The sequence below is a fragment of the Astyanax mexicanus genome, chromosome 9 (genome assembly GCF_023375975.1).
Source record: "Astyanax mexicanus isolate ESR-SI-001 chromosome 9, AstMex3_surface, whole genome shotgun sequence".
Classification (NCBI taxonomy): Eukaryota; Metazoa; Chordata; class Actinopteri; order Characiformes; family Acestrorhamphidae; genus Astyanax; species Astyanax mexicanus.
In genome coordinates, this window is record NC_064416.1 from 27,475,846 (window position 1) to 27,502,315 (window position 26,470).

The window sequence follows — 26,470 nt, forward strand, 5'->3', positions numbered from 1 at the left end:
GAGAAGCACAACAGTCACTCTACATAACCTCACAATTCATGACCTATGTGGATCCACCATGACATGATCTGGCCTAAACTGATTAAGTAATTAACTTATAAGTTAACAAAGTGAGCCCTCGCGTCTGCAGGACCCACAGTGCTGCTACAGGGGCTGAGCAGGTCAGAAGTTGGGTTAAAGAGCTATAATAAGCACGCAACAAGAACGCGCTCCAGGCCGACTAAATAAAACATAACGGTAATCTACTTCTCGGCCTAAGAGGTCTCCAAAAGCCATGGATTGCACTTGTCAGACATCATGACCTAATTACTCTCATAAATAAATGATTGCACTTTTCAATTTAAGGTCACATGCTGCGTCTGGGAGCCGAGGCTGGATTACATGTATTGAAAGTATCTCCGAAATGTTGTACGATAGTGATGGAGGTTCTTTATGTTTTAAACGGGCATTTAAAGTCAGGTACAACTGCTGAACAATTGAACCATGTTCTGCAAGCAACAATCTAACATCTTCATTTCTGGATGTTTGTTTCCCAAATCACTGGCAGGCGTACAACGAAGAGGCTCATGTTTTATTAATGGCACATTAGGTAACACCAATCGGCTAATATGAATTTGCATATTTATTAAAAAGAAGACATTTATGATTAATGGGACTCTGCCATACTACATGGAAATGAGGGGAAAACCGGTTGGTAGGAGAATCTGTGATATGTTTTTGGTTATAATCCTAAACAGCTTTTCTCTCGGATCTTTCATTTTAGTTTCTTTTCACTCGTTGCACACGTCACACCTTTTTTTATATGCATTTATATATGTATATATATATATATTTTTTTTTTATTTTGTGAATAAATATATATACTGTATGAATATGTTAAATCCATCACATAATCACATTATGTCCAACATTTAAATGCTATGCTATGCTTGGTGCACCCTACTCTAAAATTTCATTCTAATTCCATACATAAAACCCGCAGACTTACAGTGGTTGTGTGTCAGGAGACACTACTACAGGTGCTCCCGCCTGCTTCATTATGCAGATTCTGCATTAAATATTCCACCCATGCCACAAGGTATTCACATAAGGTAGTCACATCTCTGAATTCAGACTGAGCATATAAAAAAAAACACAGATCCCAGAGGGATGAGAGAGAGAGAGAGACAGAGGAAAGGCAGAGGCTTGACTGGACACAGAGGTCTCGATTCAAATGTGTCCTAAAAAAAGGTTTAAAAAAAAAAAAAAAACAGAATAAAAAAATTGTCTTGACGACAAGGACATTGTCAGATAAGTGGAGAAGGGCAGTCAGAGAGCTATTTAGAGCGCCGGTAAATGGCCTTTTTACCATTCCGGCTCCCCCCCCCCCCCACACCCTGTGGCACCCTCCTCCTCTGTTTGGGGATGGCATTAGAGACTGGAGACTGACATACATTTTTTATAGCTTCATAAAGTCGTCCAATGACCAGGTCACCCTTCTCATAACTAGGGAGCAGAACGCTTGAAAAAAGCCATTCATCACTGTGAAAGGGCCTGCTTGTCCAAGCGCCTTCAAACATGCACACAGTCTGGCAAGAGACGCTCAGCGCAAATGCTAACGTACTTCTGCCGCTAATGCCAGATGACCTTCTCACATCTATTAGCGAGCCGGCTGACGCAGAGGGCAGACACGTGACCTGCTTGTCTCCGGCAGAAATCTCAAACGCAAAGAATACAAATACCAGCCGTGATACGACATATCAGCATGAGCATCACTCTTTCACGGCCGAGCAAAGGTAACGGCTTGCATCTGAAAGGCAAATGTCGAAGTAAAGCACAGGTTGTTTCTGGACAAGACATGTGCGGGGGAGACGCTCTGCCTTAAAGTAAACACGCCGCTTACTCGCTGCTGATATTATATCATATATTATTATTGCAGTACCGCTGAACCTTCCATGCTATTGCTGCAATGCGATTTGGCTTTGAAAATGATTTAAGAGAAGAGCATGACATGCTTTTTAAGTATGTCCCCTTTGATTTGGCAAGCCAGAAGGACCTCCGGTAAAGAACTGGAACGCCCCTTACAGAGAAACCATCACACCAGCGCAGCCCATTAGTGGGCAATTAGTGACAGCTGGTGGGTTGTCAGGCTGGTAATGGCCTCAAAAGGAATACTCGAGGAATACAGAAAACAATAGAGGGGACTTGATGAGAAACCGAAATGCGAGTCTTTAAAGAAAGTGTGTTCTGTTATAAACGTGTGGAATGTACATTACATTACCTTTTCTTTTCTTTTCCTCTCTCCCCTCCCCCCCCACCCCCCTCCGACGAACGTAGATTTATGTCAGACAAATGTTTTAATTTAGCCAGTGAGGCAGAAAGCGTTTCCGATAATCATCTTGTCACAACACCCTGACACGAGTGTCCAATCCCGCCGGAGAACAAAAATGTGTAATTATCGGCTCAAAATGATCATTTAAAGGATGCCTTATGCTATGATATTCATTCCAGCTGAATAGTGTGGGAGCTCTGAATGAGCGCGGTGTGTTTAGTTATTCAATAATAATCCTATCGCAGAAAGAAAGAAAAAAAAATGGAAAAGAGTCTCCCCATTTATGTCACGGCAAATTACATCTCTGTAGAACAAAAGAGGCAAGATGCATCAAAATAACGTACGAAGGGTAACGTAACACGCAGGGAAGAAGCAGGCAGGCAGGGCCGACTCCTTCCACGCGTCCTTTTTAGCGGCGCGGTTTGTCGCCGCTCTGTGAAAGGAGGAAGCAGAGGTAAGGGTGGACTTCTGCAGCCTTGTGTGCATCAAGCTCACTCTGCCTTTCTTGCCTGTTTTTCATTTCAAATGGTGTGGCTGAACTTTGAGAGGCCCGAAAGGCAGGTCAAGGGGGGAGAGATATAAGTCCTTTAATAATTTATTTAAGAGGTGTGGGGGGGTGGTGAGGGAGGGGAGGGAGTGGAGGGAAGGCAGCCAAGGGGAACAAATAGTGTTTCTCCCAGAACCAGGACCTCTCTGACCCCAGTCTGACGTACCTGCAGCCCCAGCCCCATCGCATTAGCGAAATTCTTATTTGATGGCATTTTAATATTCTGCCTTGATGACTTTTTAGCAACATTTACTTTCCGAGGTCTCCCGCGCTTCCCCCGGAGGAAATGAAACATGTCAAAACCCATTACGAAAAAATCAAAATTTAAATACCTCGGCCGTGTTAGTGGTAATACACACGATCTGCGCCGCTCAGAGGCAGGGGCGCACAAACACTCATCTGCTTGCCGGCTCGTAATGAGTCTGTTTGATGGGTAAGCGATTTGTGGGTCACCAAGCATACGTTACAGATCCAATTTAACCCTTGATTGCTTGTTCTCTGGAGGACCTGAGGAAATGTGTTATTGAAATTTAATACCAGATCATTTCTTCTTTTTTTTTTCTTTTTTTTCCTCTCCCCCTCCCTCCCTTCTGGTCTCCCCCTCCCCAACTTCCCCTGTCATGCTGGCACAAAGGTGTACTAATATGCCTCCCTCCTGCAGCAGCCTGAAAAAAAAAAATATAAATAAATAAATAAATAAATAGTGGAGAGTGGAGGAGGTTGAAATGCAATGAAGAGAGCAAGGGAGAGGGGAGAGAAAGAGAAAGAGAGAGAGAGAGAGAGAGAGAGAGAGAGAGAGCAGGTGATGGAGAGAAACAAAGACAATTTTATGCATGAGTGCAGGCCCAGCCTCCTCCCAGGGTCTTGCTAAACACCAATCCAATTAGCCCCCGAAGACGCCACAGTGGTTTCCAACTCAATTGAGTTTTGGCTTTTCCGTCATGTGATTTATGACTTTTACAATGTTGTTATTTCAGCGGCAATGTGATCTGCATGCGAGCACTGAGGGGTACGTATGACAGATACGGCCGCGCCGCAATTTCACAGACCCAAGGACTGCAGCTGGCATAGATAGATAGGAGCGGCTGACAGTGGAAGGGAGTTAGTCCTCGTAAGAGTTTTGAGGTGGCAGCATGTAAATGGCTGGCGGAGTCTTTATCCTCCAGGAGGGATTAGGTTAAAGGAGCGGTCTCTGCCGGGGCGTCACGCCACCGTCAGGTGGAGACTCCGCCATGACACTCGGCAGGATACGCGGGTGACAGTGGACAACAATGTGAGGAAGCGGCGGCGTTATTAAGTGGACCTGGGCCTGATCTTTAACCTCGCAATGTCAAAAGGCAAAAGGAAGTCAGCTAACGTTGAACAATTAGATGAAGGCATTTTATTTTTTCTTCATCTGCCTGGATCTGCTTCAACCTGCAATAGAATGAAGACATGTGGTCAAGCACTCATTGCTGAAGCTTGATAATAATAAAGATGATGATGATGATGATGATGATGATTATAATGATGATAACTGTTCCTGCATTTTTGTAGTTTTTATTTTTGTTTTCTTGGATATTACAGGTAATACTGCTACTATTACAACTACAACTATTGCTTCTAACAACACCACCACCACCACCAGTAGATATTAATAATAATAATAATAGCTACAAAATCAACAACAATACCACGGAGGAAATCCTGAAGTCCACACAACAACTAATCTTCTTTCCTCTGTGCGCTACCTCCCTGGCTATTTCCTTTACTTTCCTTTATTCCTGGTTCCTTTTTTCTGGAAAGTTCTAAGCACATCTGTTCTTTTGAAAGCCTCTCTCAATAAAACATCAAACACTTAGAACATAGTTCTGTAGAGGAGGACTACAGAAAGTCGAGTCAGGAATATCTCTCTTGTTTCAGGATCCTTTCAGGCCTCTTTGATGATGAATCAAACAAAATGGAAAGTGTTCCTGTTTCCTGCACACATGCTTTCTTTCCCCCAACAAACCTTTTCTCTCTCAATTACTCTTTCTTGTCTTTTTGTTCCCTCCCCGACAAAATGCCATTTGTTCTCTCAGTACTTCCCAGAGCTTCTGTGGCTTCTTGCCTAATGAATCAGTCCAAAGTGTGCAGCGTTGACAGAAAAAAAAAGAGCACCTTTTTCCAACTCCAGGCGACTCCTACAGTGACGCCGCCTTCCTACTAAAGTGTAAAGTGGACTTGAAAAGACGTTTTTTGTTTTTTTTTAACACTGTTTGTACAGTTTTCATCTAGACCCAGGTGCTGGTTCTCGACTCCTTTGCACCAGCTCCTGTTTTCTAAAGTAGCAGTGTTACTTCTGTGTTTCTAAGCCATTTGAGCCTTAAGTCTGCGGGGCCCAGAAGGGGAGCGTGGCTGTGATCCATGCTACAGAGACGGAGAGCAGGCTTAAAAAGTGGGGGCGCTAATTGAGAGCTCAAGCGAGGAGTCAGCGGGCTGGCTCGCTCCATTCGCAGAGTGTTTGTCATTAGACCTTTCTGCCGAGGGAGACAGCGCCGGTGCCGTGCTGGGCCGCTCGTGTGTAACCAAGATTTATGCTAATGGGGCCCCCGCATATGCTTATTCCACATATCTACATTAAAGTTAATAGACTGTTACATTGCTTCTTAACCCCGGCTTCCATACATGATTACCTTTGCTGATTTCTTTGCAAAACGCCATATAAACACGGGGCAGGGATTTTCGTCAACGTGTCAGTGGGTTTTGTTTCCGGTGACAGCCCAAGGTTCTCATAATCGTAGTGTAACTTTGGGGACTCTGCCATAAACGCCTGCCTGAAGAGGAGGGCCAGCCCTCGCTCCGATACAGCAGCGTTCCCCCGGCTGCCAAGCGGGCCTCTGGATTTATCACCGCTCTACTGCCAACAGGGGAACCTGCCGTCTGTGCCATATACTGCTGAAGCCTAGTAAAAGCATGTGTTTGGGATTGTAACAGCGGTTGCTGTATGTGGTTGCTACTCATTTTTCATTTCCATTTTATCTTAATCTCTTAACTCAGCAAAAAAAAAAAAAAAAAAAAAACGTGACCTGAACAGTTTAGTTTGTATGGCATGAATGTAACAAAACAGGGCTCTTAATTGCTGCAATCATCTTTAAACACTATTCCTATTATCAGAAAATGACACGTTTAGTCACAGGTGATGCCTGATTTGTAGCCTGAAGTACAAACTGAGCAGAACAGGATTATTCAGCTTTGTTACATCACATTTATTACATATCAAAATACAGTAACTTTAACAATAACAGCACTGTGAAAACTGGGGTTATTAACAGAAAACAGTTTATGTAACATTACTGGGTTAAGAGAGGTTCAGGGAAAGAAATTATACAAAAAAAGAGACAACAACCTATATAAAGGGTGTAAAACATTACTTTACACTGACATGCCAAAAGTCACGTGACAGCAGTATGTAAACCTCACAACTGGGGTTATCTAGTGAGAGAAAATTAACTCTGGCTCATGTGCTAGCCCTTTTTTTTTTTTTTTTTTGGGGGGGGGGGGGGCTTAAGCACCCTCTAATAATCTTTGATAAATTAAAAAAGGTTTAAATCTTAGAAAAAAGATCATAAAACAGAATTGTAAGAATGAAAATAAAATACAGAATCTGACACTTTTTAACGTATTAAGCTAATTCTGCAGACTGCAGCCACTCTTCTCTCTTTCAACTGAGAGAGAGAGAGAGAGGGTAGCTCTGCTGCCATTGGTCGGTTTGTGTGTTTATATTAAACAGTGCAGTATGCTAGACTAGTACTGTCTGTATGAGCTAATTAACGTTACAGAATAAGAGATGATATGATGAGACAGGTGATGTCCCATCGATGGATGTCAGCCACTGATATTGGGCCTAATGGTGGGTGTAATTTGGATGAGATTCTACAGTTTACATTTTGTGCGGGGAATACCACCCACAGATGATGAGTGCTGTTGGTGGTAATGATCATGACCAGCGGTGTTTGGCTAGAACTGTCCATGTGAACAGACAAGCGACTCTGGCAGAAATCATATGTGTTTTTTTGCTTTTTTTTTTTTTTTTTTTGTAAAAGACGATGAAAACAAAAACTCTTTTTGTCATTCGAGACATTTGTGTTCATGAGTATGATGCATATGTTGCAACTACTGTATTTCAATTTGGGGAGGTATGCCAGTTTATGTTAATTTTTTTTTTATTACTTAAAATCCGAGGCCTATAAAGGGGCTTAAATGTGAAATAGCATCTTCAGCTTGAATTTGATAGCATGATGCAATCAGGAGACAGCATGTTTGCACTAATATTTGATGCATATTGCACTGATTGCGGCAGTTTTGCCATAAAAGGTACCTCTCTGAGCTCTGTGTACTCATAGGGGTTGTTGAACGAGCTGACAATGGGCAAACGGGTACATTCTGACAGAATTCTGGGCAAACATTGTTAAAGGTCTTAATAAAGAGGCAATTGGATCATGAGGCAGATGTGGAAAAGGAAAAAGAAGAAAAAGAAAACGAGCAGGAGAGTGGAGAGAGAGGGAGAGATGTGAGAGACAGCAGGGGCGCATTGCTGAGCTGGGCAGAGTTTTCCCTGCTGTTGAATAGGCCCCTGGAACAAGTGGTAGCAGCTTCAGGAGCCTACCCCCACCACCCAGAATCCACTTTGCTAGGCTCTTGACTTACAAATTGCTGCTTTAGGGTTGGCTTCATTGTAGCAGCTTTCTTGGGACTCGGGGAAAGAGGGGAAAAAGGGAGGAGGGGGAGGAACGAGCACAGACAGGACACTTACTTTCCCCACGCAATACAGTAAAGCAGGGCTTTGGCTAACAGTCGGCACATTGTTTCCACTCGTCCCTGAGAGAGAGCGGCCATAGCGCTGTCAATAACCTCTCTCTTTCTCCACTCGCTGCCCTCCACATCTTTTCAGTCCACTTGGCTGTGTGTCAAATAAGCCACGGGGAAAAAAAAATGTTAAAATGCTTAGGACATAAGCCCCTCAATAGCTCTGCTTAATTCCTTCTTTAATATGTCAGACAAAAATATCAGGGCTCTTTAGCATGCCAATGAGCGCGCTATGAGAGAAGTGTTCCCAGTGGAGCGAGGACAGAGAAGGGCGACTCCATTCTGAAGAGCTACTGTTTGCACTGAGTAAAAGAGAGAATAGGTATGTGTTCCCCAGAGCTTACTCTGGCCATCTCGCTCACAGTCTCACACACCCTAAACTGTTCGGCTCACGTAATGGGCGTAAAGTTGCACAGGGTCCCGACTGTTAACTGCAATCCTCTTAAATAACTATTAATCACAGGAAAAAAACCCAACAACAACATTAGTCCTCTTTGATTAGACTCTTACTTATCACTTATCAAGTCTAGCCGTCAACGTTTTTTTGCAGCATTGCTGAAAAGGTACAAGAAACGTTACAAGTGCCACCTCGTTCAGCAGCTCGCCAAAAACATTATCTAGATGAGTGCACAAATAAAATATTTACTTGATCGCTGTTGTTTATACGGGTAATGTACTTCATTTAAGCACGTCACTTTCATAATTGTTCTAAATTACATTTTCCAGCACATTGGCATTAGATGGATAATTAATTTCTGCCTTTACTCATTTCCAATTCCGTTATGTAGTCTGAAATGCCTGAATACAGTCCATTGTTTTAAACTACAGAGAATAAAAAAAAGAAAAAAAAAAAGAAAAAAACATATAAAGAGATAAGTGGGATATTAACCCATTAGGCACCACAGCAGCCTCTGCCAGCCACTCTGGCCACTGCATTTTTAATGAGAGCTGGCTCAACAGGCCATTATATACTTTAAGGTAAATAATGGGCAAATACAGTGAAACAATACAGTAATTACTGTATATTTTTTGTTTTTAAGAGAAAATATAGCAGTTTTTTTATTTGTAACAAAAAATAAAACATATTACATATCTATATATACATTTAAACCCTTTCAGACCTGAATTATATTCATGATTGAGTGTTTTTTTTTCTAGATTCTAGTGCCGTGGGTGGGGCTAAGCTACTGTTTCATTGACTGGTTTATGATCTTTTCTTTTAAGGGTCTGAAAGTGTTAAAGTAAATTTCCAAAAATAAAATATTTGCACACCTATAGTTAATTTGCTTTGATCTGAATCAGTTAACAGCCTTTTCCTCTTTTTTTTTTTCATAAAAGGAACTATCTAAGCTCACCCAAACGTGTCACAACCAAGTGTGACTGTTTTCTCTGCTTATTGGTCAGACTGGTCTTGGGTGGGAACAAAAAAATAAATAAAGGAAGAAGGTTCTGTGTTCTAGGTTATATGACTAGTGCATATTTCTGTACAGTTTAAAATGAAGTAACAGCAGAGATGGCATTTAATCATAGCTGAAGTAATTATTTGGACAATTTACCAGTTTAAACTAGTTAAAAACATCTAAAAAAAACAGTCTAAGAAAAAAGTTTACATACACGATTCCTCAATAAGAAAGACACTGGGCAAACATGACATTTTAGCAAGAGTTTTAAGGTGCTAACCACTGCTGACCAAAAAGATCAAAAAACACATTTTTGCACCTGTATGCCTGCATTTTAAAGCAAATGCCCAAAGAGAAGACACGTGTACAGTTCATTTGCTTTTGTCTGAATCAGTTAACAAGTTTGTAAACTTAAAACTATTTCCTCTTAGATTTCCTCTCAGAAAATTCCAAGATTCCCTAAAGTTCACTAAAATGTGTCACAACAAACCAAGAGCTTATTGGTCAAACCTCTTGTGTGTGGGAGCAAAAAAGTAAACATAGAAAGAAGCTTCTCTGTTCTCAATAACAGATTTTGTAATAATATCAGATTTGTAATAATATCAGCATCACTTGCCACAGATAAAATTAACATACACAATTGCTTACTAAGAAAGCATTTATGCAAGAATTTAGGGCTAGTTTCGCATTAGTAAAAAACACCAAGATGACCCACAAGACTTTTGGGCTTAAATTCTTTGGACTGGTGAGTAAAATGTGGAACTTTTTGGATGACATACTCTGTATTATATCTGTAGTGCATTACAACAGTAGTGTAATGGTCTGGGGTCCTGAAGCTTTTGACATATTTAATAGAATTTTACTCTTGGCAGAAAATACTAAAAAGAGTCTGTCTATCTGTCCATAACGTAAAGCTCAAGAGCAGTTGGGTTATGCAGCCCAACAATGATGTAATTTTATTTTTTTCTTTCTGTAAACGTAGTGTTTCTCTTCTATTGTTTTATAATTTGGAGGAGAAACAGAAAAGCTTGTAAAAAAAATTCCAGGTATTGTTATATTTTAGACATTATAAGTATAGTTACACGTTACACTAAATATAACTGTCATGCAGTGTTTTCTATTTTTACATGAATGATAAATAAACCACCATCTCTGAAATTTGTCCCGAATCCACAGGAGTGTTCTTGTTGGGGTTAAAGATGAACGCCACAAAGGAGAAGCTCCTTAACTGTCACAGGTTTACGAATGGAAGTAATTCAGAACCCTTGTAACTTGCCATAGAAGAGAATACCCTACAGAGATCAGTGCAAGGGCACCCCATAGATTCCTCAAAGTGACAAAGAGCCCAGGGGTGACAGCTAAGGCTCTCTTACACTTCATAATATCTGTGTTTACAAGTCTACCACAGGCAAACATTGAACAAGAGTAGTATTTATAGAAGGTTATCACAGGAAAAACACAGATATACGACTATAAATTATATCAAATTAAAGAAAAGCTGAATTTATCTAACCCTAAAGTTTTATTCCGGCTATAAAGCATGGTGGAGGGAGTATAATAGTAGAGTGTTCAAGAGAAAAAAAAACACATTCATAGGTTCTGGGGACATGTTCCCTTCAAAGTTTGGAGGTGAATAAAATGCCCCCAACCCCCTCAACTGCACCATGTTTTGAGAGCGCCATCACTGATGTGGTAGTTCTTGGATGAGCACCAGCAAGATAAATGCTATTCTACTGTCCATGGAGCAAGAACTGTAAGAGACACAATAACCATGTTCCAAAGTTGTAGGCTCCATCCTAAGTAGGCTGTATTTCTCAGGCAAGGACGCAACTGATGTATCCTTCACAGCCCTCAATTACCCACAAATCTCTTTGCATGGGGAAAAAAACAGCATCATGAATATTACATTACATTTGGCAGATGCTTTTGTCCAAAGCGACTTACAATAGTGAATACAAAAGTAATAGAAGGTAAAACATCTTTAGACAGGGCCTAAAGGAGGTCAAAGGGAAATAATGGGATAGAGGAGTGCAGGAGGGGAAGAAGGAAATGAGGTTAGATGTAGTTAGATAGTTTGTTAGAGATGTTAGGAGAGTAAGTGCTCTTAAAGATAGTCTCTTAAAGATAGCGAGAGATTCTCCTGATCTGGTAGTGGAAGGTAGTTTGTTCCACCATTGGGGAACTCTGTATGAGAACAGTCTGGATTGCTTTGTGTGAATGTTTGTTTGGTAAAGTGAGGAGACGTTCATTGGAGGAGCGCAGCGGCCGGGAGGTGGCGTAAACCTTCAGGAGTGAGTGCAGGTAGGAAGGAGCCTGTTCTGTCATCACCTTGTAGGCGACTGTGGGCATATTAGGTTATGGAACCATTTTAAAAGCTTCAAAATGATTAAAAAAGTTATATTTGTAAAGAAATGACAAAGCACACAAGTTCAGCATCTCCATACATGTGATCAAGGGGCTACTGAGAACCATGTATAACCATGCATTACCATGTATTTTGTATCCTTACTAGTATGACTTACTATTGACTTTATTAATGATGTATGACTATTGAATGTAAACCCAATGCAAAACCAAGACAAAAATAATAAAGCAGTTCAGGCCTATTATTTATATCAAACTTTCAAACTAAAGCTCTGAGAGGCCACATATAGAGGCTGTATAGAATGATGTGTTTCTTTTTCCAACACTCAGAATTCACCTCACAGAGGCCTTCTTAATTGGCTGATGAGTTGAATCAGGTGTGTTAAATGAGGCAGAATGCTAAACTGCTGTAGCCCCCAGTACAGAAGTCCTTGACGTCCCCAACTTATCTGAAGACCAGATCACATTTCAGGAGCCGTTTGATTTGAAAAAAAGAAAGAAAAGAAAGAAAAAAAAGAAAAAACTAGAAAAAATCTCAAGACTGTTCCTTAATTTGACATATTGCCACCATTTTTTATTTGCACAGTATCTACTCTGTCAGGGTTAGACAGAACCGCTATTATGTATCGTCCAAGATGGCAGAAAATGAGCTACTGGGTCGATGCCCAAAAGGGCAATTAATTAGTAATGCTTGTCTAAGAGTGAGTTTATTGTGGATCAGGATTAAGTGTGGAATCCGCCATGTGATGTCAACACTGCCAATATTTTGACAAATGACCTCACAGACCTTAAAGACCACACAGACTTTTTACAGTCAAGTGAAAAAATTAGAAATTTTAAAAGCTGTTTAAACCTAGGAACATCATAAGATATTGAGGTAATATTTTAAACACATTAAACTGCAGTAATAAAAAACAATAATTTGTAATTACTCTGTGTACTGATATTTGCAATTCTTTGGCTAAAATATTCTCTTTTAGACATATTCTATAACTCTTTCAAGTCTCTGACACTGAATAGAAAAAAGTTTTTTTTTCCACTCTTGCTTTGGACAAATGGGCTCACATTTTCCTCCATCAACCTCCAGAAAAATAATAATAATAATAAAAAACATAGTGGATTCTGCAATGTAGATCCTGCCAGGCCCTAAAGCAGCAAAGTATTTTCAAACCATGACATTTTCACATCCATGATTCTCATGGAGTTCTTTTTCACTTTGTTCCAGAAGTCCTGGTCTTTATCTAGGTGTTCTCTGGCAAATTTTTATTTACCTTAATGTTTTCTTTATTTATTTATGTTTTTGGACACCAAAGGTTCCTCTTTCTGGTGGTAGATGCTGTACTTTAACATGAACTGTGGTAAGAGCTACCTGTAGGTTCTGTGATTACACATCTTGTGGTTTGCTCTTGGGCATAACATCTTAGAATGGCTTGACCCCACCATGTTGGTAGTTGTTTAACTAGTAAACTATTTTGCATGCCCGAATCATTTGCAGTTGATCTACTTCGCCTGATTCTAATTTTAAATGTGAGGATGCACACTTTCTTCATTCTCTTTCTTCATTTTCTAAATGTCATGATGTCTCACGACATTTAGAAGATTCTTAAGGGTTCACCAACCAAGCCATAGATAGATAGGTAGATAGATATGTAGGTAGACAGACAGAGACAGATAGATAGATTTTTGACTATAAAAGGATATTTGACTATAAAAGGATTTAAAAACCTCTTGGTGCCTCTTGTTTTTACAGAACACAAATAATCAGTCTTTAGCTAACATGTTTATGAAGAAGAAAGATGAATATGCTTAAACCAAAATTTGTCCACCTTTACACATTTCTTTGGACTTCAGCAAATCTCAGACACACTGTGTACTAATTCATCTCTAGAAATTACATTTCAAACCTAAGTAACCTACGTTGACCTTTTGTGGTAAAGCTAACTGAGTGTTTTTTCTTGTATGTTTTGTATAAAGATAAGGCTGGACAAATAATTCAATATCATTTTATGTCACAATAGAAAATGTTTCAGTAACAACTTTTAGTTTTTTTTTTAAAACACATTTCTACTATTTAAATATACTGTACATAATTTACAGAATCTCTTTCTGATGGTCACTCAATACAGTAAAAAATATTATTGGAAAATTATATATACATTTTTTGTTTGTATGTGTAATTATCCATTGTGGGTAGTCTTGGCAGTTTTTCGGAGGGGTTTTATTGTTCATATCAATTGTCGATATCGATTGGTATTATACCGACAAGACCAAAATAGAACATATGTTGAGTAATACATTTGGTCCTATCATCTATCCCTACACAGAGATGGAGTGAACATAGATCAGTGTTTTTGGACCAGACTTATGACATTGTTATCAGCACCAGGGATGCACTGATACCATTTTTCCCATCCTGATACAAATACAAATGCCTGATTTTTTAGTTTCTGCCAATAGCAAGGGCCAATACAGATACAATCTCACACTATAATGTCTGCTATATTTTGTATAGGTTTCATTTTGGTACAGATAGTGTTCTGTATCCCACATAAGATATAATAGAGTATAATACACACAAAAAAACATGCAGTGAACATACTGGCTCTTATTTTCTGATACTAATGCTTACTGGTGTTTAAGCACCAGTGTTGGCATCAGTGCAGATACACCAATGCACTGGCTACACCAGAGGTACAACACTTTTTTGACAAGGGACAAGTAAGTTAAAAAGAATGTATGTGTTTTTAAAGAGAGGGTTTTAGAGAAGTGAAAATGAGCGTGAGGTGAGGCAAGAAGTGAGAAAAAGCTGTCTCACTGTCTCACTAACACTCTGCTGCTCATGCTGCCAGTCTCTCTTTCTCTCTGCACAACAGGGGTTAATGAGAGGCTGAACTACCAGCTCAGTCACTACACTAACCAAATGAAGAGAGCCCGCATTATCATTTCACAAGGCGAAAACAGAAGGCGACATACGCCCAGAACCGTCCTTTGGTTTTGTACTCAAAAAATATTCATCAAAAAGGCCCCGCTCTCCCATGAGCTTGCTGCCATATGTCGACAGAAAATGTCACCAGTGAAAGACATATTAATTCACCAGTTTGAGGACTCCACTTGATATTCATGCCTTCCAAGTATTCTGACCCAGATTCGCTGCTGTGGCGTTAGATCCTGCACAGCAAAGAATACCACACAGCTGTTATCATGTGCTCTGTGTCTCTGTGTCTGTGTGTGTGTGTGTGTGTGTGTGTGTCTGTACGCATGTATGTGTGTATGTTTGCAAGGGGAGAGAAGTCAGGGAGAGGGGGTTTGGAGCGTGGGGGGGGGGGGAGTGCTATCCTAAGTGTCAAATGTTTCAGAGTGTGTGCATTTCCATTCCCGTAAAAATTGGACCTGCTAGTTGAAAAGAGAAGAGAAAGCTGTGGTCCGCGTGGGTTGCCAAATCCACCCTGCCACAATATGGCAGTGGACATTTAAACAAAGGGGAGCATATGGGACCTCATTCCACTAATATGGTAGCAAGTTACGTACAAAAGCTACTGAATCCATCGCGAGTCCTGCCCAGCATAGCCCTGGACATGAAGAGTCCAGTGTAAGGCAGGGACTTGGCTTTGCTTCAGAGCTTTAGCTTTAGCCTTGTATTTATTTATTTGTCTAAGAATCGTACTCAATTTTACTTAAATTGACTGCATAATATGTGTAAAATATGTAAAATATCGCTGTCATCCAGTCTGGGCAGACAGTAACCTGGTAGCTGGCTTTGTCTAAGAGCCTCCATTGTTTTTAGTGCAAAGCTTTATGTGATAGTGTTCTGCAACAGCAGGCAGTGAGAAAACTACCACTGAAATCCCTTCCTCAGGATTAGCGAGGGTCCCTGGGAGGGTTGCGTTTTGGAAGTGGAGTGCAAATGCAGGTTATTCATCCCATTTCAAACGGCAGTGGCAGGAGCCGAGTAAATAACGCTGCTCGCTACAAAGTGCTACTAACAGCCAGGACTGAAACCCTCTCGAATCAAAGGAAACAGAGAATGTCCTTCAGACAGCCAGGGTTTTCAGGGTTAGCTCCAGTTCAGTGACTTCACTGCACGAAAAAGAATCGCCATTCATCCGCTCCTTTCATTTTTTTTTTCTCCCTCTTTTTTTGTCCCCTCCCTCTCTCCCTCTCTTAACTGTGTGTAACATAAAAATGTTCTGGATCTATCGCTGTGACTCTGTTCCCCCCTCGATGCCAACGCACAAAAAAAGGGTCTTGTTTTGGGTGTCAGTAGGCTCATTGAGATTTCAGCGGGCCACCAGCTTTGCAAGGCCAAAGGGTTTCCCACAATCGACTTCATTAATCTAGCATTTCCGCCACCCAGCCATGAGTTGGCGTTATATGAACCTGCCTTTCAAAACCCAGGCGCAGTGAAAGCGGCCTGACCTAACACCCGGCCGAACCCCGCCTGAGCCAAATCCCAAAGTTCACCCGCAAGACAAAAAAAAGCCCTGTCTCTCTCTTTTTCCCAAGTAGAAACACGGATCACCCCACGGACCCGAGAGAGAGGGGGAGAGAGAGGGCTCCGGAAGCCTCTTGTCGGTGTGTATTATTGGGATGTCACACAACACCTGCCACCGTGTTCGCTACCTTTCTCACCTCACCTGCTGGGCCGCATGCTTGGCTCTCGCTCGCTTTCATACGTGCCGCTCTCAGACAGGGAGAGGTCCAACCGATCCCCAGCGGAAGGATTAGCGTGCACTGCCAAGCCATTACGTCACATTCGTCCCCGCTTAAAAAAGAGAGATCACTGTGACCTGCCAGAAAGTGTCAAAGCATTTTCTTACACCAACTAAAGGGAACTAAAGGCATTCAGCTCTAACAAAAGCACATCAATCTGCTGATCCAAAATCGGCGTATCTTGCATGCATTCTCCAGCACATTCTCCATCAGATAATATCTGTATGAGAAAACTGCTGAAAATATGATGTAAAAAAGGGCCTTTAGATGCTAACAAAAATCTGCCATTTATATTATATGAACATTTTAAGAATAAGTCAATCAAAAATAATAAAAAAGTTACAATATCAATGTGTATAAACTTATATACACCCTTTCAATTTTTTCTAGTGTAAAACATTTAAAACAAGTTTTCAAAATGCATTTTTGAAAGTTTTTGTAAGCACTATAGCAGTGAAGTAATTTGTCTGTTGTTTTTTTAGGTTTGTCAAATGATCAGGTATTTTTGTGATAACAGCGATTAAACATTTTGGAAATATTGTTTGTGCACAATACGATGTGTCACACACCTACAGCCTAATAACCTAGATTAGCTTACCTGGTTTTCTTGCTTAAACCTTGCTAGTTAACTATAGTAGCTAGCTTGGCTAACCTGGCTAACTTTTTACACCTTATTTGCTAATATTTATATATATATGGTTTACTTATTCAATAACACAATAATAACAGATATTTGTTTCTGACTAGGCTCTTTATTTTTAGGGAAAAAAAAGTTTAGCTAAGTTAGTTAGCTAGCTAAGCTAGCTATAGCTAGTTAGCTGCTTAAATGTATCAGCCAGCTAGATAACTAGCTAAATGTTTTGCTTTTTTTAACGTTATAGAACCTATTTTTCAATACAGCTAGTGATAGCTAGCTAAATAAAACACCAACTATTGCAACCCCTCAATTTAAGTATTTCTAGTCTTCATGCATTACATACAACAAAGATTCTAATGGTGAAGCTAACTAAGCTAATGCTCAGTGTTTCTCAGCAGGATCCAGCCTTTAAGGAGTTTCTTACTTATGAACTGGAGCTACTGAGGGCAAAACTATAAATTTTTTACACAAGTCCAAATGACAGAAAAACACAATAGCTCTGTCTTGAAGCCTTTAGAGTTGTTTAAGGTTTGACCAGCAGAAACTCACCAATAAATACACTACCGTATTTTTCACACTAAAAGGCTCACTTAAAATCCTTTGATTTTTCCATAAAATCGTCAGTATGGATTTTATGTATGAATTTTTTCAGTTAGGTTGTAAGGAGCAGTAAAGCCACTCTGCTGAAGCACAGCGTTACACAGAAGTTTCAGTTTAGTACTTTAGTAGCATTAGCTGCTAACCACTATTTCCCCATTCAGAGGTGAGTATTGGCTAGCACTGATGGAGCAGCATTAGCATTAGCCATTAATCACACTAGCTCTTTCATCATTAAGAGGTGAGTATATCGTACTGTAGCCTGTGTGATGGTAATATGGTAATAGTTTGACAAATGATAGATTTAAAATCTGCTGTCCACCTTATTCCGCTATGACCACTACCATAACAGCGTGAACAGTTACAAGAATTGAAAATAAAAAAAAAAATATTAAACCGGAAAAGTATTTTTTTTTGTGTGAAATTCTACATTTGTTTTAGATCTACATTAAATGTCTCAGACATTTCCACAGTCATGTTTGTCAGGTTGAAACCAGACGGCTAAACCAGTAGAACTCCTACAGTCTGTACTTTTAAGGCTTAACTGGATATGTGGTGTAAGAGGGGACAGAGAAAAAGACAGATGCATGGTGGGAATGGCCACATCTCCTCCAGACCTCTAGGGCCAAATATTACTACATCACACCGCGGGACACTTATCTCCTGATACTTCTCTCCCCTGAGAGGATTTTACACTTCAGCTAACAGCAGGATTCAGAGGTATACCAGGTGCGCGACCCCAGGGTTAGTGAAATCTACAACCACACAGGATAAGCATTCTCACTTATGGGAGAGAGTGAAGGGGGGAAAAAAAACTCACAAAGACACCCTCTATCAAAAACACACAAACACACACACACACGCACACACACATACACACTCTAATCTCTGTCATCTAAAGAGGATGATCTTATTTCAAGGTCCATCTGAAAAAAAAACAGGCCATTTTAATGCGATGTGTGTGGTCTTCTACTCTTAAGTATCTCTTCCCTGCCACAAATTTGTAGCGGAGGATGTGGCCGATCAGGTGTCCTCTCAGGTGAAGGCTAACATCCAAACAAACCGGAGGCTTTGGCTTTTCGGCCACGCTCTTATAACCTCTCCCAACTTCTTCCAGGGAACCGCAGAGAGTGCTCACTTAGGTAGAAAAAGACTTGATTTAGTAGTTTTGTGGAGGTTTTCCTTGAAAGTGAAAGACGTGCTGACTCTGTATTCACCTATCGGATAAGGCAAGTCAGTGAACCGGGCTAAAGGCCAAGCAAGTGAGTGGTCCAGGCCAAAGGCCATTGTAATCTCCCTCAATGGAGGGAACATACATGCGCTTAGTCAGCAAATTGCATTGTGTTGGCTCTTCTGCTCTGGACTTTTTTTTTTTCGTTTTCGGAGCGAGGTGTGAAAATATCATTCCACATCTCGGAGGGGAAGCTTCCTCCACTATCCTCAAAGCGGCCCATCCCGTCCCCCCAATTGTTCTTCGCGTGATCATGTAAAAAGATTCGGGAAGCTTCAGCGTTTTTTCTCCATGTTGTTGTTGTTGGTGTTTTTCCTGCGCCGAACAATGGGCTTCCGGGCCAGGGTCCCCAGACGGTCCAGCGGCCCCCGCTTAACGGGCCTCCGCCCCCCATCCCGCCCCGACTATCTTTCTCTCCCCATCTGGCTGAGGCCCACTTCCCCAGCCAGAGGGCCATTGTGTGGGGCAGAGCAGCACGCGCAGGGCCGCGGCTAGTCCAAACATGCTTCGCTCGTTCTCTGGAGGCTCGCCAAAGCAGCCGTTCCTGCTTCTTCCCGGAGGTGAAGCCTGTGGATCAATTAAAGAGACATGTCATAAAACTTGGCAGGCCAGAATTATGCAGTCAGGCCAGACCCAATCCCCATCGCTGGAAGAGGAGTTGTGGTTTTTCCAGTCCTGTGACATTTAAAAAAAAAAAAACAAAAAAAAAAAAACATCATGATCCCTGTAATAATGAGAGATGGCAAAATCTAACATTGTATATTCCAATAATGGTATCTATAATATCACTACCTGGAGTTTTATCTTCTATTCTCTTCTGATAATGATACCATAAAATCCTTAACATCTAAAAGTGAGCAGTCATACTCAAATGTTCAACTATCCTATAGGATGACACGCAGAGCTAACAACATACATAACCTCATCACATAGTGAGAGTGTGTGTGTGTGTGCTGCTTCAGATTAGATATTTTGCAAGGTCGGATTAGAGTTACATTTATATACCTGTATATTTATAAATAATATTAACTCAATATTGATACCTGGTTATTATTATTATTATTATTATTATTATTATTATTATTATTATTATTATATTATTATTATAGCTACCTATTATTACTCCTATAAACATAACATCATTATGTAATATTTTACAGATTTTTGTAAAGTAGTGTTTTAATAAGTATAAAATAGTGAACTAAACTAACTTTACCGCATTGTTTACAGTGTGATAAAATGGAAAATAAATTAAATATGAATAAAATGTTTATTTTTAAGATATATATTTAATATATTTATATATTTAATTTAATTATATATTTAAGATAAAGATTTTAAAATGAGTCATCTGTAAGATAAAGCAGGGGAAAAATAAATAATTAGTTTCGTAAAAAGAATGTTGATTTTTGTAAATGTGTGTGTATTTGTGTGTGCGTGTGTGTGTGCAAATTTTGGCACTACTACTCTATGTGTCCCCGAAGGGCCACGTTTGATGGGCTGGCGGCCATGCATGCATGTGTGTGCGCGTGTGTGTGTGTGTGTGTGTGTGTGTGTGTGTGTCACTGTCCACCCGCAGGAAGGAGGCCTGCAGTACGTGTATATGTGTGTATTGCTGACCCACCCCCCTCTGGCCGGGGGGGAAACTGTTCCTGAGCGGCGGTCTCTTTGTGGCACGCTAATCGAGCCTTCCTGTCAGCCGGCTCGGGCTGTCCCAGTGCACGCGGCGCTACGTGAGACAGGCGGACTCCAGCCCTCCGCCGGGAAGTTCTGGGATCAGCAGATAACAGTGGCGCTCCCACCTCTGACACACTGCCTCTGGTCGGCCTAACACTCTCTCCATCCCTCACTGGCACTCTGTCCACTCTCTCTCTCTCTCTCTCTCTTTCTCTCTCTGCCTCTGGCTATCTCTGTACTGTAGAACCCCTCCTTCTCTTTCCAAATGCGGTCCACGTAGGGGTCACCGTATCCTCAAATTTCAGCGTCTCTGTCAGCTTGCCCACTCATCCTCTTGAGAAGCATTGTGTTCTCCGCTGGTGTGTTCTATAAGCTCATAATGAGCTCAGTCATTGGGGTTTTTGAAGAGGAGCCCATTGTCGCAAATTATCACCACAGGACATAAGACTCGGAATTTGTCACGTCAAATAAATGGAACTTAATATTTCCAAAGCTGCAGCTCTAACCCGGCGGTGGACCGTCAGAGAATTAAACAGTTTCAGTTCAGCACTGAAAGCGATATATGTAACCTTGAAAATGGGTGTGGCCCACTGATCCATTTATCACCGATGTCACAGTGCCATTCAGGGCGGGGGGGTAGCTTTATTTTCCCTCCAAAGTGATCATGGCTGTGTAATTGAACAAAGCTGCTGCTTCTGTGGACAGCAAAAAATACTCATTTGATTTCCAACTAAGGAAGCTGTTCAAATACCCTAAGGACCTCTAGTACATTAAGTCTTACTAAACCATAGTAAAGGTAGTTATAAACCCAACCTAGTAGCTAAAGAGATGTAACCATTGGCCTTGTCCTCAGGCATCTCCAGTGGCCTAAATCTAAAATTTCGTCCAAAACATCTTTTTTTTTAAGTGTTGTTTTGTCGACAGGCAAGTTTTTAATGAAAATGCTGACATTACCACACATATAGTACCAGTCAAAGGTTTATATGCACATTCTCATTAATATTTTTTCATTATTTGTATTATTCTCTACATTGTAGATTAATTAGTCAATGTCAATTAAGGACTTACAAACTATAAAGGTTCATGTATGCAATTAAGAACTAGATAGAAAACAGTGTTTGGTCTTCACAAACACCTGACATTAAAACCCAACCCAGGTGGTTTTAGATGAGTTGGAGCACAGCGTGAAAGAAAAGCAGTTAACAAGAGCTCAGCACCTCTAGGAACTTCTCCTTTAAGACAGTTGAAGAACCATTCCAGGTTCTACCTCGTAAAACCGACTGGAGGATAATGTCAAGAGTTGCATCAGTTGGCATCAAAAAGCAAAATCAAAAGATGCGACTTTAAATAATCTAAAAAGTAAAAAAAAAAAAACATGTTTTTGTTTTGATTAATACTTTTTTATTAATCAATATGTTTATTACATAATTCAGTAATACATTGTTTTGATGAGTCCTTTATACATGTTTAATAATCTCTTAATAAAGTGTCAGTAACAGATTAACTACATATCAGTGTAGTAGCTGTAGTGAAGTCTCCAAATACACTGAGGTAAACCTCTTGAAGATGTTCTTTTGGTGCATTATTACATTTAATAGTTATACTGTTGATATGTTGCATGAAGTAGACTTAATATACTACTTCCACTAACCGTAACCTTAGTCCAAAACCTAACCCTTGCCCTTATCCAAATCCTAACCTCAACACAAAGCTTAATCTTAACTACTGTCATGGCCAAAGTCTCAACCTTAACTTCAGTACAAAACCTAACCCTTGCCCTAATCCTAATCCTAATCTCAACACAAAACCTAAACCTAAATGTTATCATGGTTGTAGTCCTAATCCTTATCATCTGACTCTAACCTTCATCCAAATCCTAGTTCTAACTTTAATCTAAACCCAGGACCTAAATCTGCCCCCTAAATCTCATCTCTAATCCAGTAACAGACTCCTGTAACTGCTGGTTAGAGATGGTGCGTACTGGAACTTTTAGATGAGTACTCATTTCTAAGGTTTGTTGATGATTTACTGAATGTTCAGATGCTGAGTTATAAGGGACATGATACTAGTTTCTGTCCCACAACTTGTGGCATGTCTGCAATTGGTGCTACTAATGAAACAATAGAAGCATCCTTTACACAATGTACTCTGTCCTTAAGCCTATACTTTATATTTATATATATAGCTTTATTCTGAGAGATACAACACCCACCTATTCCATTAGGCTGTCCTCTACGTTGTTATGATATGGCACTGTATTTTTCTCACTAATTCACTACTATTTCATATTATTTACATGGCTAGAATTGGTGCTGCTTCTCTCTTTTCTCATAGTTTACTTTTTTGCATAATATTTCAGATCCGCTGAAGGGTGTGTGGTCAAAAGCTGGAGCAGACTCGACCCCCTCCCTCTGGAAACACTACAGACTCACTATGACAGCGTGTCCTGCAATACTGTACAGCTCTATTCAAATCTAATCGGATTATGGCACTATCTGTGAAAAGTGGTCTCCAAGGACCCCCCTCCTTTTCCATTTTTAGTGTGCTGAGCAATGCAACTCTGACACATCCATTTTGATCTGCAATAGTGGGTTTTGAGTACAGATTTTTAATTAGGTGCAATCATATTCATACTGTAAGTGTTTATATTGTATTTTGTTGCCAAAATACTCCCATAGGAATGCATTGAAATGTGTCTATAATGTAAATTTTTCCCTCAAAACTCATCATCGTCATCTATACGGGTCACATATTCCAAACTACAAACACCAAATTTGCCAAAGTTGTATAACCATGGCTCCGAGTGGTCCAGCAGGCTAAGCGCTACCACTATGATCAGGAGATTGCCGGTTCGAATCCTGTCTATGTAGCTTGCCATCCCCTACTGGAGCCCTGAGAGAGCACAATTGGTCTCGCTCTCTCTGGGTGGGTAGATGGTGCTCTCTCCCCACATCACTACTAGGGTGATGTCGATCAGCACAAGGCGTCTGTGAGCTGATGTATCAGAACAGAAAAGTCGCTGCGCTTTCCTCCGAGAGTGCTCTGATGCTACTTGGCAATGCTGCATCAGCAGCAGCTCTAAAAGAGGTGGTGGCTGGCTTCACATGTATCGGAGGAGGCATGTGCTAGCCTTCACCCTCCTGGTGTTGGGGCATCACTAGTGATAGGGGAGTCCTAATAAGTGGGTTGGAAAATTGGGGAGAAAATAGAATAAAAATGAGCAAAAAAAGGTTACTGTTGTAGTGAATAATTGTGTCACAACACACTTTAACAGATTTCACCTGTGCTTACAGAACACTGAACACTGAGTGTAACAGTTTGTATATTTGTACTGAATCTTCATTGCATGCAGTTGCATGAAGAATACACAGTATGCATCTTACACCCTAAGCAAGGCGATGCTCATTTAAATAGCATCAGTGCTTGCGAATATATCTACCTTGATTTGTGTTCATTGCTATCTTGGCAGAGAATTGTCAAAATTGAGAATTGTACATGCTCACTGTGCGTACGCCCCCACTATTTACACACACACGGACACTACATCATTGAAATAGCCAACCAATTAATTTAGACCACCCCTTGGCCTCTTAAGGTAAGGGCAAGTGAAACGCTGATTGGTTTATTGCATGTTACACCCAAAACACACCCATGATTAATTAAGAGTATTAGTTCATGCTTTTAGAGCTTTTAGAGTCACGCAAGTGGTACTTTTCCCATCGTTACAATAGCGAAGATACATTGACACATCCTAAATCCAGCTACAAGGTGCATGGTTGACAACTCACCTGAAGACCGCTAAAATAGAACCCTGTAATTTAATAAACATAGAGTATGCTTTTGGATTTGCATGGTATTGTGGGAAGTGTTGTGGTTTAGGAGAATTGCAATAGCAACTGTCCCCATCCAACCAGTCTCTCTCTCAATTCTTGCCGCATGTAGTGAGAGAGAGAGAGAGAGAGAGAGAGTGAGACTCATAGACTTGTTTTTAATCTCTTTTTATTATTTATCTCTCACTGTTTTTATATTTGTGTATTTTTTTTCAAACTTCATACACCAAATTTGGCGAAATTAACCAATTAGAATCAACAACAGAACAATGTTCTGTTACTGGCTACTGAAACCATTTGGCTTTTGATTCTCAAAAATTATCATGCATTTTTTTCTTCTGTAGGAATACATTTGATATTATTTTGATGTCAATAAATCCTCTGTTGGCAAAAGTTTGCTCTTAAACTTGTTGTATAGAAACCGCCTAGCAACGACTTAGCAACACCGTAGCAATCATCTAGAAACCACTGGGCAACCACCTGAGATACCATAGCATCCGCATAGCAATAGTCTATCATCCACTTAGGATACCATATCAACCACCAACCGTCGACACATCACCATCCGCCGACCACCACAACTCCCCAGGAACCATCCAGTTACTCATCTGTTCAGATCATTATCAATCTAAAAGGTATAAATTTTACAGTTTCACACATTTTTACTTCATATAATCGGTAAAAGTGGCAACAGTAAAGTGCTCTCATTAGAAAAAGATCAGGAAATTCCGGAAGCATTTTTTTCAGCTGCCACGATTTGCTCTGACCGCAGCACACTCTCTCACTCTTTTCTTTTCTCGTCTTTTCAACAAATGCTTTTATCTGTGTGAATATTAAGGTTATTCAAGCAGTCGTGGATTTGTCAGGAGGGATTCTTCAAGGACTACATTCATTCCTAATCTTCCCAGCTAAACAATAAGATGCTTTAAAAAGAAAGAAAAAGGAAGAGAAAAGTAATGCAGAGCAAATTATTTCAGACTGAAGCATGAATGACAATGATCTCATCATTACAGGGGGCACTTCAGGGCATCTCACATGTCTAAAGATGTTCTGATTGGTGTAAAATAAGCGCATAACAGGTCGGAAGTAAACATTGCTTGAGTGGGACTGTTGATTTAGAATTATATATAGTTGTTATATATTGTAAAAGGGCTCACAACAATGACCAGGTATACAGTACCAATCAATTAATTTATTTACCTTTATTTCTTCAATTAGCTTATTTTCTACATTGTAGATTAATAATAAATACATGAAAACAATGAAGGGACACATAAGAGACTATTTTTTTCTAAGTTTGACTTCCTATTACTCCAAAATGCTACAGTAACATCACGTATTACTTTTATGATTAATAGTATTAGTGTGGGTTTAATGGTGCCATTTGATAACGGTGCCATTTGAAGTTTGATTTGCTGTCTTTTTAGGACTCAAATGCTGGCTTATGCCAAACCAAATGGACATTTTCCCTAAGTTTGTCTTCCCTTTACTCCAAATTAAAAACTTGAAACATTTTCCTTGAGTACCCGAGAAAGAGATCTTTACAAGTTTAGTAATGTAGTTTTAAAACCTTTTGATTTTTATTTTTCAGTTTTATAGGACTCCAAACTCTGGTCTATACACACTCAAGTAAATACACACTTAAGAAGACACATTTTCTACATTTGCCATTAATACTATTACTAAGTAATCTTCAAAACTTCAATAAAGTCATTTGATAATCCTTTGATTTTCTAAATTGTAGTCTATATACATCTAACTAGGCAATCTATTTAAATTTGCCATACCATTACTCTAAATTCCTACAGTTGTACCTTTTGAAACACATGATTAATACTGTCCTATCGAAAGAGTTTTCAAGACATGGTGCTTTTTAGACTTTAAAGACTTTAAATAGTGGTCTATACAAAACATAATACTATATAGTAGATTTAACCTAAAAAAAAACAGATTTATTTTATCTTATTTTTAATAAGCGAAAGATCTGCCCTTTCAAAATATTAAACTGTTCAACAGAGAGGTAGTTGTCTTTCTGGAGTATATTTGTTGATTCAACCTGGTCTCTGCATGGGAAGTGTGAGCAGCTTCTCCCCCAGCTCCGCTGTGCACACAGCTACTGTAATAAACGACTTAGATTGCGCACTAGAGAGTTACTTAATGTTTTTGTATTGCTAATATCTATAAACATGCTTTAACTATTTTTTATTTTAAATATGTCAGTATTTTGCTTACTATTATTATGATGATTTTTTCCACAAGCCCCCCCGGCGTGGGCAGAGCGCCTGCACTGACCATAACTCCTGTACTAAGATCAGTTCAGTGCAAACGCACATATTGTA